Here is a 14,403-nt window from a genome sequence, read left to right as displayed (position 1 = left end):
TTTTATCCCTTTCGCTCCCATTTGCGGCGTATATGTATATGTTGACACGCAATACGTGTGCGTGTGGTTGGTTGTCACTGATGAATCGCCAGCGGTATGTGTGAGTATTTTATTTACTGTTTCGCGTTGCACACTCAAACAACGAAATACCGCTGGGAACATCCAACATAATGTACAGAAGAACTGGTAGCAGCAGCCGCTGATCCGGAATAAGATTTGGAACATTCATTCATTCTGGTTCCATTCCATTGTTGCCCCTCACGGGCAGTGCTGCCATCCATTACTGGTGACCATTCCTGTCCGTGCAGTGCAATTAAGTATTGTCGTTGTTGTGCTGCTCCTCGAGACGAACCATTTTTCCAGCACGAGAGGAGGTCACTTTTCGCAAGGTCAAGATGTTAGCATCATTCGTCTTTTCAATGGGATCGACCAGCGAGATATAAAACCTACGCGATATCAACGAAAAGAAGGATGAATAGAACAAATAGCGATGGGAGTACAAGAAGAAATAATCAAATGTGGGAATGAAAATGTGTGTTTAACTGTGTGCAGCAGCAGCAGCAGCAGCAGCCCCTGAGAACAAGTGACAGGAGAATTGAAAATAAAGGCGCAACTTCAAAACGGTTTCGGACGCGCGCGAGGGACGTCGGCTAGTGGAATCGAAATGTGAGCATCCGAAACAATTTGAGTGGTAGGAAAAAAACGCGATGGGACGATGAAACCGGATCGGTTCGAAACATAGAAAGAAGGAACGTAACTGAAAATCTGGCCTCTAGAGCTCACTGGTTAGCTAGATAAGATAGTGTGACTGACTGGTGAAGTGTAATTGTGTGTGTGTATGGGTGGTGGTGTAGCATTTTAGGTAAATAGCCTGAATCTAAATCAATGAATCGTAGTAGACGGAGTTGTTGTTGTTTTTGTTGTCACGTTACTCTCTCACTCTCGCATACTGTCATGCTCATGCGCTCTCTCGTTTCGAAGGAAAAATTCTGACGTTCATGAGGAATTTTTGCATCTCCAGCAGCAGCAGAGTGATGCCACAACAGTAGACAAGAAAAACGTGAAAATAATTGTGCGAAAAACAAGTGGAATAATGAAAAGCATATAAGCTGTAATGGGATTCGCGTTGTTTTTGAATGCACCCGATTTGACCGACGAGTGAAAGAGGAATATCGTCTAGATTGAATGTAACTAACAGCAGAAGCCCAGCAAAGAAGACAGAAAAAGTTCTGTTTTTATGTCGGGGCAGCAACACAACTGCGAGGCGTACTGATGATCAGGTGAGAACTGAGAGAGAGAGAGAAGGCTTGTTGGATTTTAGAGGTGAACGAATCAATGAACCCCTGCCGTTTACCTATGCGCAACTAGCACTTATGTCCGTAATCGTCAAGAAGCTGGTCTGGGGCTATCCTCTAAACGGATCTCGCAAGACTGTTGGTTGGTTCCATTGGGCAACACACTGCGCGCATCTTGTTTACACGTATAGCGATGTCGGAAGCATTCTTTCGAATCAAACACAGCAGCCGAGAGCCGTTAATGTTTACAAATATAGATTGTTCTTCTTGCTGAAAGGCGAACTTGATCATTATTTTCGCGATAGCTTTCATAATTTTTGTTCACTGTTGCGTCCGAACCAAAATATATGGTACATTGTTCTTATCATTGATTGCAGTAGAATAAATGGTAAAAATGAGGAAATTAAAAGTATTATGACGCAACCTAAGATCTTCTTGCGGTTGGCCTTGTTGCTTTATCAATGAATCACATTCTGAAGGAGTGGATGTGAAGATATTAGCTAGTTAATCATATTTGCTACTTCACTCTTTACAGAATTAGTTGAGACAGTCTTCTAGAAAGCATGGAACTTCTTTGCACTTTTAGAAAAAATCTATATAACTTAAAAATGGCCACACATGTGTGTAGGAAATTGTCAGAATTTTTCCTGTTTTTTTAGTTCTCCAGCCCTTCATTCAACCATTTTAAGCTGAACAAAAGAAAGATAATATGATCCTTTATGTTGTCAATATAAATGGCTGGAATCGGTCAACTAGCTCCGCAATATGATCGAAACATGTTTCGGTAATATAATGGGCATGATCAAAGTAGCACTTAAAACCGTACTATGCCCATCATGTGGCATCTTTTATTATTTGGGATTTAAAAACTATCTCAATGGTAATCATATCTAGTGTCTAGGTTGTCATAGGCCAGATGCGGACCTGTTCCGGTTGCGTTCCGAATTCTCCCGGGTGGCTATTCTACTATTGTTCCTCTAACAACTTGAAATCCAAAAAGTAGTCAGTTGGTAAACATAATAGGTGCATACGACATTTCTAGCCTCACCTGCATGTGACCCCAACCCCTTGGTAATCCGTTGTTTTCCCCTTGGTATCATTGGAATGTTACTTTCTTAAGATGATGGTCGATGGAAACCACAAAGGGCTGCCTCTGCATCATCCTGCCACCCCGCATTTATCGAGGTACACATCTCAACAACAACAAACGTCTCATACCTGAAATTGGTAATCCATGTATGCTGCCCTGCAGCAAGCTATGAGTAACATTTTCAGGAATGAGACGTTTTGATTTGTTGAGATGTGTGCCTCAAAAAATGCTAGATGGCATGGTAAAAACCTCAGAGGCAGCCATTTATAGTTTCCAACGACTTTGCTTTAAGAAATAATTATTGAAAAAATAATTTTCTTTTGCTTATTTCATCTTTATTCAAGTAATTGTTGTTTGCATTTTCAAATAATGCAAACTATATCTCAATTCATGATAAACAACATTATATTCGGAAATGTTTCGTCACAAGTTTCAAGAAATGTTCGTCATCTCCTTCTTCCTCTATGCCGTCGCAGCCTTTGTCGTCCTTATTCAGTACCACAGCAATAATTTTCTCGTCTTTTCGACTGTGTCGATGTTCATCTGGGAATTGAACAATATACGCAAAAGGACATCGTCTTCGTGCAGCAGTTCCCACTATCCAGTCTATATTTTCCAAGATCGTTCAATCACTGTTTCGGAGACATCGATCCATGTTTCATGCAGCCAAAAAGAAACAACTTTAAGGTTGATTTCCTTAATCCGTTGCTTAAAGTCAGACTCATTGGCGATTTCAAGATGTAATTTGTCTCGGTATCTTGTTTTGGTAATTTGAATGACCTCTTGGTCCATGGGCTGTCACGTTCGGTATTCAACAGGAATTTGAATGTTTTTGAAAGCCCTATGGGTTCTTAGTTTTTACAATTATAAACATCGTCAATTTGTGACTACCCGTACCATTTGCACATGGCATAAAGGTTATCCTATATTTTACCTTCTTCAACCCCGGAGCAGTAGGCTCTTCAGTGTATACCATAGTGTACCCGAGGAAGCAAAAACTCAAGTATTCGCGTCATGTAATTTTTTATTGATCCCTAAATATTTTTAACCACCAAAATGTGTTTAAAAAATATGAAAAAGAACCGTCCGTTTTTGGCACGGTTTGATTTTGGCAACACAAAATATACGGGCGTGTTTCTAAAATCAAACGGGTCTGTACTAATTTTCATCAAGTCGGGAACAATCAGTCTCGAAATGGACTTCAGTGGGGTAAACCATTATTTCCAAATGTTTTGTCTTTATAATTATTCTATATTTATATGTGTGTGGGCACTCCGTCGAATTCTTTTTAAACATCCTATTCAATTTGAACGAGGAAAGTGTCATAATACACTGTGCAAATACATATACTATTTTTCAGTTGTGTTTCATCTGCCTGGACTTCTGTGACAAGCGAGGCGAGCGTTTCACAGTAATGCTCAAACGGTGCGAAACGGTATTTTTATCTAGAGCAATTCTACGTCAAATCGTCCAGCCGCCGATCCGACCATCTTCGAATTGTTGGAACTTGGTACTTATGATGGAAACTACATAAAATCACAATTATAATATGACCAATTTAAATTATGACTGATGAATTATGACAAGATATAAAAGTTTTTAATATAGAATTAATTTTTTGAGTAAGATTTTTTAACAGTGTCATTTAAATGTTATTTTTTCCTAAATAGTTTGTTTATTTTTCAATAACTTTGTCAAACATTATATTTTAATCAGGCATTTGGATTTTGAGCTACGATTTTTTGAAAGAAAGATCAATGATTTTGAATACGCCCTTTTCAAAAATCAGTCGTAATGACGTAATGTCCGACAGGTACCACTACAGAGAAACTTGGATATAACGTACCCTCGATACAACGTACACATTTTCAAAGTGTAAAGGAAAAAAATTGAATATTTTTTATGATGGAACAATGAATTATTTGTATTGTGATGCTAAAAAATTTTTTTTTACTTTCAATCGATCCCGAAATACAGCTGGTTTTGTAATTCCGGATTCTAAATGAATCAAGATTTAATCAACAGTACGAAGGGAAATGACATGAGAAAGGCTGGCTTCGTTTTCTGATTGAATTTATTCATTAACTTTACTAAAACAGCAACACAATAATGCATTATAGACTACGTTTGTGAGTATAATAAAGATGCTTCGATATAACGTACAATTCGATACAACGTACAATTTTGAAAGCGAGATGTACGTTCTATCGGAGTTACTCTGTATACGTAAAATTTTGTTAAATTAGAATGGGTTTTCAATAAAAGTATACAAAAAATATTGAAATGGGGTTGTTTTGAGATAAAAGAGTTTTTGATATTAAATTCAATTTTTAGTAAGATTTTTTAACAGTCTATTTTAAATGTTATTTTTCCTTAATAGCTAATTATTTTCCAACAACTTTGTCAAACATCATACTTTAATCAAACGTGTGGATATTGAGTTACGATTTTTTTGAAAAAAAAGTTCAATGATTTTGAATACGCCATTTTCAAAAATCAGTCATATTATAAAAAAAAATGTGATTTCGTGTAGTTTTCATCATAAGTACCAAATTTCAAGAAAATCGGCGAGGGTCGTTTCAAAATTTTCTGTTTCCTGGCCGATTTGGTGTGGAATTGCTCTCTACTAGAATGATATGATTAATAATCATTTTGCCCTTTTCTGAACCACAAATAAACACTACACGAAGCTTCGAATGAGATTCTACTACATTGGAATGGGTAAAAAAATAGCTTTAGATAAATCAAGCCGATCTTCTTGAAATAAAACGGTTTAATAGGATCAAGTTTTTCTTCGAGTTTTGACGTAGGACTACGTCTTTCATTTCTATACCGGGGTGTAAAATCAAAGTTTCGAAAACGAAAGCGTTACGCCGGAGACCGAGATTTTGAGTGTTAATAGCTCCTAAACAACTGAACGAAATGGTATGATAAACACTTCATCCGAAAGATAAAATGTCTACGCGTTCTATACTTGTTACTTTCTGATCCAAAAACTTGTTTCAATAGTCCTAAATTTGCTTTCAAAACAGGCTATTGAAATCACCAATCGGTATATAAGCGAGCGCCGCTCGGAAATCCACTCAGTTCTAATTGAACAGCGATTGGAGCATGTTGTCGCTGTTATGGTGAAGCTCTTCATTTATCATGAAAGCGCGGATGAACGGTGTCACCAAGAGCCTGTTTGTGCACCTTAGGTCAGAAGGGAATCCATCAGGAGGAGAGTGATGCCACAAATGGTTCCCCGGGAAGATCTCGAAGCAGCCGCTACACACACATACACACATACACGCGCGGAATTCTTTCCGTTTGGATGCCATTCAGCATCGAGAAAGATCCGGAAAATAATCTGCCAGTTCCTCTGGGAATTTAAAAATACATTCATGTGAAAGAGTTTATTTGAATGTTTTCTATCCATGTAACACTGTGACCAAATATGTTTCAATCAAGTGCTATTAACAGATGGTTATCGAGTTAGCATAAACCACTGGTGGGCTTCCAGTATCGAGGAAAATGTGGAAATATCTAATCGTTACTGAAAATAATCTGCCAGTTCCTCTGGGAATTTAAAATTACATTCATGTGAAAGAGTTTATTTGAATGTTTTCTATCCATGTAACACTGTGACCAAATACATTTGGTTTTGTGATTTTTCAATCAATCGCAATTAACAGGATAGGTTCTGAAGATTATTCTTCCCCATCAGTAGGATATTTCTGTATCCAATATTGTATGCGCCCGCAATCGATTATTGCTCAGTCGCCGAAAGTTCCGAGCTCAGAGAGTTCATTCCCCTCTAGTTTGCCTTCCAAATTTCCATCGTAAACCACACCTTCTCTCGATTCAATCACGCACAAAAAGCATACTTAAGCGATATTCTGGTGGTGAGACGCATTCATTTTTCGTGAGGACATCGACAAGACAACATCGTCGCTGAGGGTGCTGCACGGCGAAGGATCGAGATCTGCCCTGAAACGCAAGCAGTTTGTTTGAAACTGTGAGGGAGCACAGAGAAGCCGATCCTTCAGGAGAAGAGAAGGTGACCATCGAAGCAGCCGCTACACATACACATACACGCACGGAATTCTTTCCGTTTGGATGCCGTTCAGCATCGAGAAAGATCCGGAAAATAATCTGCAAGTTCCTCTAGGAATTTAAAAATACATTCATGTGAAAGAGTTTATTTTAATGTTTTCTATCCATGTAACACTGTGACCAAATACATTTGGTTTTGTGATTTTTCAATCAATCGCAATTAACAGGATATCTTCTGAAGATTATTCTTCCCCATCAGTAGGATATTTCCGTATCCAATATTGGATGCATAAAACCTTGTGCCTCCAACGTAACGCTCTCGTTTTCGAAGTTCTCCAAATATTCATTCATTTAGAATGAATTCAGATTCAACTTCAAACAAATGATCTCTAAATCAACGATAGTCCTACGTCACCTTTGCGGTTATACCATAGATATAACCCACTTTCTGTTTTTTTTTAAAGAACTCCTCCAGTTTATTGAAAAATGTCATTGGCAACCCTGGTCATAACGTTAGAGCCACTCGTTTTCAGAAATGTGCTCGATTGAAATGATGTATATAGTGTAGGGCAGGGGTGGTCAAACTTTTGGGCATTACGGGCAACTAATTGTTCAAATGTTAGGCTGTGGTCTACCAACATTGATTGTATCAGAAAGTCATTAGAAGGTTAATGTAGTACTAGACGACACAACAATGTTTTAATTCTTCTGTACTCGCGCACAAAAGCATAACTCGTATATTCGTGCACAATGTCACAGACTGTGCGTGTCTCTATTATATTGCTATCGTGTAATTTTAGGCGTTATTGGTATTTATTAAAAGAAAAAAAAATAAAGAAAAAAAATACAGAAAATATTTTTTCAATAACCATTTAGTTCAGTCTCCCCAAAACAAAACTATTGATTCTCGGTCTGTGAGACCATATGCGCGAATAAAAGAGGGTTAATTAAATGAAAAACAATAGGTCACACTAACGAATATTCAATGATAAATTGTTCTATAAAATAAAAATAATTATCGGTTACTAAATAATCAATTTCTGTAAAGTCTCATCAATCAATATCGTTGATTTTTTTTAAGGAAATTATTATTTTTTATTTTCAAAAAGTATTCATTTTGCATAAAATATACCCAACATGATTATTATATTCCTCAATTACCTAGAGGTATACGAACTATCTTTTGGATATAATGGACTTTATTAGATAAATTGAATAGAACGGTCGATTCGATCCGTATGACTATCATACCCAGCAATTTTCCGTATTTTGTCGATAGAATCTTATCGAATCGAAGCCTTTCTCGAACGTCGGTTGTTGCGAATGGCACATTTTCACACGTTGCCAAAATGTTTCCCAAGACTAAATTTCAGCAAACAAACCAAACAGCTCGAAAAAATATGCCGACAGCTTCCACCCGACTGTGTCTATTATAACAGCAAACGAGCAAAATTCTGTTCGACTAGAATTACATAATCTTTTAACATAATTTTTTAATTTTAGAATTTCTCATTTATCATTGTTATTTTATTCATGATTATGGGCCTGATTACTGAAGTCACTTTACGGTGAAGGCGAAATGAATCGTATGCTTATATGCTTAATCGTATGTTATATGAAATTGATTTTGTATTCACCGTGAATTGGCGTTCGTGATCAGGCCCTATATTTCTTGACAGAAATCTACGCAATTAATTCACATTACTTATCAAGGTTTCAAAATAAAAATAACAATACTTCATTGAAACATGCATTCATAATCTTCGAAGGCGAAGTTTCTCACAAAAATTTAGTTTTCATTGATTATCGAAACTTTATGCCGGATGTTTCCAGCAGCGTTTTCAATGGTCATTTAACAAATGAAATGATATGATATGAACATTGTTAAAATTGTTCCTAGTGATAATTTTTTGCTTTATTACAAGTTATAGTCGAACAACTGGAAAAAAAATGGATATAAAAAAATTGGATATAAAATAACTAACAATCTGGAAGAGAATATTGAAACGGAAACTTTAATGAAGAAATATCTACTTTTCCAAACAAAATGTTTCATTGAGGTTAGCATAAACACCTCGCAATATGTTTGGCTACCCATGATGTAGGGTATAATAATGATCTTCGTTTATGACACTGGCCATTTGATTCGTTATTGTTTCGTTCAGGCTCGAAATAATTAAAAAACCGATAAACGTCAGTGTTTCATAACTATAGAGCCAGATGGAAAAATGTCACTTCTTTAAAAAATTCACAGCAATTTCGCCTTAATTATAACAAGTCTATAATTCTTAGATCATCCTTAGTGCTCAATCAATTCAAACAAACTTTTCGGTGTGCTTTCGATCAAGCTATCGCACGTGGAAATTTTTATTTCGCTCTCCGCAGAGGAGGCAGCTCATTGAAACTCCTCGAAACTCTCATACTGTCTGTTAGTTGTATATATTTTCGGTACGATTACTCCCCATAAGTTTTGGATTGGGCTTCGAATTGGTAATAAGCAGAGTAGTCCAAAATGTTAAGCCTGGTTTTGGTGCAAAAAACGACAGTAAATTGTGGCCTTCTTTGAAATCCTGACTGTTCATTCGTGTAGGTGAAAAATTCATCTGATAGCCCTCTCTGAGAAAGATCTTCCTAAACAATCGAGCTTCCGCATCCAACGAGTCCTTCCAGTATGAAGCAGTTCTATCCAGGTTGAGTGTCGATCAGAGAATTTTTTTTATTCTTTATTTGAGAGGCTTTCAGCCTCCTGGGCTGGTTCGCCTCGTGGATCAGAGAAGATCACCTGAGATAGTGAACCAGATGGAAGCGCTGTCTTTGGTTTTAGATCCGAAACTTTGGAGGCGAAACAAAACTAGTTAATATTAAGAATAGGAAACACTCTCAAGGTACATTTTTATAGGAGTTGTTATTTTGATTTATGGAAAAGTGGAAAATGTTTCGCTCTTTTCAGAAGACATTCTAGATTTTGAAAAAAAACGCAAAGATACCTAATTAACTTATATCTCCACAAATCCAAAAATTTTCAATCAATGTTGCTTTATTACTAGCAACCAATTGAGCAGTACGTGCATCAACCTTGGCCGTCGCGATTTCATAAACGAACGTACGATGTGCAATACTAGTGCTGCCTAGCCTGCGGGCCGGGATGGGGGAAATAATTTGTTGTCATTGCATGTTTCGTCATTGTACTACTACGGTCAGAAAACATGCTTCGCCAATCGAACGAATAACGTACCTCGATTGTATACGCCACATTCATTTGCGTAGAAGTTAAAACAACAACGCACGCGGTGAAAACCTGCTGACTGGCGAAAATCTGTGCCCAAAAGCGGGTCCTGTTCGGTCATTGAACAGGTTCTATCGATTTCTTTAAAAATAGAGCCCGGATGAGGGCGCCGAGCTACAGAGAAAAAAACTGAAAAACGAATTTTTTGCTGGAAACAAGATCTTTCGCTTGGAGAGGTCTGGATTTTCCTCTTGCTGGGTAAAAATTCAATTCCACGGAACAACCGCAGGGATGGTTTATCTAGCGCTCTGCACCGGGACCCGAATGAGCAAGTACAAAAAAAAACGCTTCGCTTCGTTTAATAATTATAATTACATTTACATTTCATTAGGTCTCTCCGTAGACAATGGCAAACCCAGGGGCGTGCGGATAGAAGACTGGAGGGGTAATCGCGCGTACAATTTCTCCACGTACCATCCACTGATTCTAATGCACACACATACAACAGCGCGTAGCGTTCCCATCGTGTCGCGTTATTTAGATTGAATTAGAACACTGACTAACAATGGGCAGCTCAGCCGGGGCGTCTCACGTAATCCCACACTAACGGGTCTTGCACCTTGATCGCGACGGTGTCCCAAGTGTAACAACGTTTGTTATCAGCACGCGAGACGCATGCAGATGCAGCAATTTCACGCGTAGGACATTTATGCCTCGCTAGTACACAGTTGACGCGGCGCTTCAATGACTAAACCGCAGCAGCACGATGGATGGCTTCTAAATGACTTCTAAGCACAATGTCAATGTAATTTGCATTAGAACAGTTTTTCATTTTTTTTTGTTCACGCTTCGCGGTTTGCAACAATGCAACGACAGTAGAAGAAGGCGGAGGGCAGTAGGGAACGACGACCCGATGATTCATCGTTTTGAAGTTACACACTTCCAGGGGCTAATCGTGAAATCCAAATTGAAATCGAATACACAACATTTGACCTTTGGTAAACGTTAGGAAATGCAACATGCAAGCTCATCATAAACGAGATTTTTTAAATAAGATTAGGCGGCGGAATTTGAATTGACTACCAGTGAATAACCAGTTCTACTCTTGAATTCTAAGTAACGTGATATCAACAAACACTCTTCAACGATGATTGACAACAATGTTGTTTCAATAAATGGCTATCGTATCGTTTCTCATTCATTATAAGTTTTTCAAATCTCAGACTTTAAGAGACGTTTGCGTGACGTATAAGTTCACCGACATAAAAATGATAAACACAAACATCGTAGATTTTACACACCATACAACACTACGTCGCACAATGCCACCATTAAGACGATTTTATATTATTTGACCCGACTATAGCGGCTAAGGTCCAACGAAGTATTCTGTACGAGAATTTCGTCATGTCTTTATCGAATCGGATCCGCTATGTATAGAGCAATTCCAAATGAAATCGACAAATGATAAAACATGAGTATTTTTGATTCGAATGAAAGTTTTTATTCCGTTTGGGTTGAAGGAAATATGAGTTTTCCACAGCGATTGGGAATATTTTGGCTTAAGCGTAATTTTTCAATAGAGCCTATCGGTTTTAGTAAGAGAAATCTTCGATAATTTATATCTCAAGAACTATGAGTCGTACCGATATAGTGTCTTGGTAATAGTTGAAGATATTGATGTTTAAACGTTAAAAAAAACGTTTTTGGGATTTACGCGGATTTCGGAATTTACGCGGTTTTTTCTTACGCGGATTTCGAAATTCACGCGGTTTTTTTTACGCAGCTCATATTAACCGCGTAAAAATTCAATATGCTAATTGAAAATTTAAATTTTTCACGAAATAAGTTTGTATTGTATCACTGATTAGTAGCCGAGAAATAAAAGGAGATACATATATCATGATTGTAGCATGCAAAATATAATTCAGTTAATTTAAATTAATTTAAACTAATAATTCACTGTTTGTTAGATTTTCACACGGATTATAAAAATTACCCGACTTATTTTTAGGCGGATTTTGGAATTTACGTTTTTTTACGCGGTTTTTGTTTACGCGCCACATATCCCCCGCGTAAAAAGCGACTCCAGTGTATTCAATATAAATAATCGTTAAAGAGAGCAAGGTTGCCATGACGATGGTTAGTGATGGTTCGTGGTGAATTTCGAGAACAAATTGGATTCTTTTAGCTTATTGTGATTTGCTACTCCGACATCAAAACACGGCGAAGAGATTCATTGTTTGTGATAGCAATAGCGTTCACAACGTTCACGCGTCCCCAACGTTGTTCTAATCTTCATTTTTATAGAAGTGCGGACCAAAGATTCCACCAGACCACAAACCGAACCAAACCAAACAGTATATTTTCGGGATGTTGATTACCTGGGTGTTGATTACCTGGAAAAACCTTGAAAATCAGGGAATATCAAGAAATTCAAATAAGGTCAGAGAATTTCGTAACCAATCAGGGAAAAAATGCAATTCCACCGTTTAGAAGTTTGGTTATTGAAGTAATTAAAAAGTTCTTCTTCTTCTTCAATGGCACTAACGTTCCTAGAGGAACTTCGCCGTCTCAACGTAGTATTACTTGCGTCATTTTATTAGTACTTAGTTGAGATTTCTATGCCAAATAACACGCCTTGAATGCATTCTGAGTGGCAAGCTCTAGAATACGCGTGATCACAGTGCAAGTCGGAGGAAATTTCTTTGACGAAAAATTCCCCCGACCAGAACGGGAATCGAACCCGAACACCCGGCATGTTAGTTATGACGCTAACCACTCGGCCAAGGGAGCACCAATTAAAAAAGTTAATGAAACCAAAAAAACTTGTATTTGGCTCAATGTATTTCAGTATGTTGTTTGCTTTTTCTGTAGGTGAAGTTAGGCGTTCAGAAGGCTGACCTGTGTAAACCTAAACGGTTTCTACATTCATGCTACATATTTTACACGGTGCATTCATGATGAATGAATTCAGAAGAACTCATCGGAGTTTCACGACAGACAAATTCTGCAATTTCGTCTGGGATGCGAAGGAATGTAAGAAAAAGTGTTTTAAAACCTTATGAAGCGTTGATGTATCCTGCGACGAAAATCGTATCCTCTGTTGGTCATTCCGGTATTTGAATCCGATCAAAAATTGTCTGGAAATCAATTCGTGAAGCGTTTGAGTGTATTGGCATCACGACACTTCTCAGTCGTCTTTCATTGTAAGTATTATAATTATTGTGAGGAAGTTCATATTTTTTTGCTAATTAAATGTTTTAAGAACTAGAACTACGTAACTAGTAAGAAATTTGATTGTCAGTCTAAATCTGGATTTTTTTCTGAAAAACTAACGGGAAATCAGGGAATAACAGGGATTTTCGGGTTTTCAAATCGACGCTGTGTTAACGTATCCGTTCAACTAATAATGTGCTCCATCACTGAAGACAATTTTTCGATAAAAACTAAAAGTGGGTTATATCTGAGATATAACCGCAAGGTACACATAGGATTACCGCTGGATTGGTAATCATTTGTATCAAGTTCCATGAATGAACTAATATTTTGAAATAACGCTGACAGTTTTTCTTGTACTTGTGTGGGTGGGGTGGAATTATTTATACAGGGATACACATGGAATTTAACTCCTTTGAACTTGTTGGTGATCCTGAGAAAAAAACCGAGGCGCCATGATTTTGCGTTCGTGATACTGTATTGGAAGATCCTTTAGGAACATTATAGGAATCAAATAGAAGCTTGTCGATAAGGTTGAATGGATTTGCTATTGACTTAGTTGGAAAAAAAAATGTGGTAGCCCACAAAATCTTTAAAAAAATAGAAAAAAGTTGATAAAATAAAACTTCTCGATATTTTTGTTCACCACATCTATACACACCAAGATAAAAATATATTCGTAAAATATTCCAAAACTAGACAATTTGAGCTTTAAAATTATGTACATCTCATCTGCATGTGTTGATTTTTCATCATTTCAAAAATCACCCAAAAATTTAGAGTTCGTACTCTGTTCCTCTAATTTTTTAGTCGAATGTATTATCAGTAAGCTTTCTTTTCAAACGAAAACTATTCCGATTATGGAGAAGATATCTTTCGAATTCTTCAAAATCCGCAGATTTGACAAAAATATTTTAACACGAAAGCAAAAGTATTATAGGTCGAGCTTGATTACATACATACTCGATTCATCATATATGATATGATTCAATAATATACCATTTTAGACTCGATTATATACAGTTTAATGATTTTTTTATATTTCAGATTTGACTTATTTCATGAAAAAAAAGAATATTCAACGGTAAGGTGAAAGTTAACTGACAATGTTTGGAGGAAAAGTGGAGAAAAAATCGTGATTTTTGAAGATTCTAATTGAAGGCTTACCAGGAATTGTTTCAAAAGCCATTGCAGCGAGATTCAAAAAAATTGGAGTTGGATGTCAATCCAGCAAACATTAGATCGCATAACTTGGCTTATTCTAAGTCGCATATAAAGTGGGGTCGTATAAAAATCATATATAATGTTGGTTAAAGCATACATTGTGTATATCTAAAATCGCATAAAATACGATAACTTCAATCATATTTATCACTACAGATTAAGTCGTTATTCGTTATAACAAGCATCGGTTTCATGTTATACACTATCGTAAAATCGATCGAAACGTGATCATATATGCATATCACGATAATGCAATCCGTGAATCACATGAACGTATAAATTTAAACAATGTAGGACTGTGAAAAATTGTATTA

The 14,403-nt window shown here is 36.9% G+C and overlaps 1 protein-coding gene across 12 annotated transcripts in view; it reads left to right on the top strand.

The window, feature by feature from the left end:
• LOC129774720 (putative transcription factor capicua) overlaps positions 1–14,403 on the top strand; it is a 139,151-nt gene that overhangs the window by 14,690 nt on the left and 110,058 nt on the right. For 2 of the 12 annotated variants that reach the window (XM_055778626.1, XM_055778619.1), the window contains exon 1: positions 1,010–1,280. The exons of the other annotated variants lie outside the window; for them this stretch is intronic. The gene's annotated coding sequence lies outside the window, so the exon portion shown is untranslated. Of the gene's footprint in view, positions 1–1,009; positions 1,281–14,403 lie in introns of those variants that run through there. 12 annotated transcript variants of the gene reach the window in all.

The sequence above is a fragment of the Toxorhynchites rutilus genome, chromosome 3 (genome assembly GCF_029784135.1).
Source record: "Toxorhynchites rutilus septentrionalis strain SRP chromosome 3, ASM2978413v1, whole genome shotgun sequence".
NCBI lineage: Eukaryota > Metazoa > Arthropoda > Insecta > Diptera > Culicidae > Toxorhynchites > Toxorhynchites rutilus.
The sequence above is the reverse complement of the archived record's forward strand: the minus strand, read 5'-3'. Positions and strand labels throughout refer to the sequence as shown.